This window comes from Elephantulus edwardii, unplaced genomic scaffold (assembly GCF_000299155.1).
Source record: "Elephantulus edwardii isolate Elephantulus edwardi_28Jun2011 unplaced genomic scaffold, EleEdw1.0 scaffold00159, whole genome shotgun sequence".
Taxonomy (NCBI): domain Eukaryota; kingdom Metazoa; phylum Chordata; class Mammalia; order Macroscelidea; family Macroscelididae; genus Elephantulus; species Elephantulus edwardii.
This window is the reverse complement of record NW_006399909.1, coordinates 7,212,317-7,213,142: the sequence shown is the minus strand read 5'-3', so window position 1 is coordinate 7,213,142 and position 826 is coordinate 7,212,317. Positions and strand designations below refer to the sequence as shown.

General features: G+C 42.3%; 1 protein-coding gene across 1 annotated transcript in view; it reads right to left on the bottom strand.

Moving 5' to 3' along the window:
* The window catches only part of LOC102858271 (cadherin-18-like), a 634,275-nt gene that overhangs the window by 392,770 nt on the left and 240,679 nt on the right, over positions 1-826 (bottom strand). The gene's annotated exons all lie outside the window — the stretch shown is intronic.

Here is an 826-nt window from a genome sequence, read left to right as displayed (position 1 = left end):
AGGGAAGTATTCTGAAATGCTGTCAGATATATTTAAGGCGTATTGCAAGGAGGGACCAGTCCTTGGAGAGGGCCATCATGCTTGGGAGAGTGAAGAGACAGTGCAAGAGAAGAAGATCCTCGATGAGATTGATTGACTCAGTGTCTGGGGTAATGGGGGTAGATGTGACAGAGTCAATAATGTTTGGCTCAGGATAGAACAGGGTTCAGAGCTGCTGTACATAGGGTCACTATGTGTCTCAGGCGACCTGACGGCACTTAACAACAACAACAACAACAACATGTTGTTTTTGTTGTCATGAAATACTGTCAAGTCAGATTTGACACATAGCTTACTCATCAGCAGGTTCTTGTTGTTGTTGCTGTTGTTATGTGTCTCTCAAGTGGCCTGATACTCAAAGCAATCCTATGTACAATAAATCTGAATCCTGTCCTGTCATGAGCTAATATCATTGTCTTCAACAAACTTATCCTCCTTACCCCACTCACTGAGTCGATCCATTTCATGCAGGGACTTCCTCTTGTGTGATGTTCCTCCATTTTTCTGAGCATGATATTCTGCTTCAAAGACTGGTTCTTCCTTGGAACATGCTCAAAATATGTATGACAGAGCTTTAAAATTCTTGACTGCAAGTAGCAGTCTGGCTTCAACCTCTCCAAGGCGAACATGTTAGTCCTCTTGGCAGTCAGTGATATGTTCAAGACTCTTCTCCAGCACCACAACTCAAAGACATCAATTCTTTTTCTATCATCTATAGTCATTGTCCAGTTCTCTGAGTCTTAGTAAGTAATTGCAAAATACATGGCCTGGATCAGGCACATCTTAT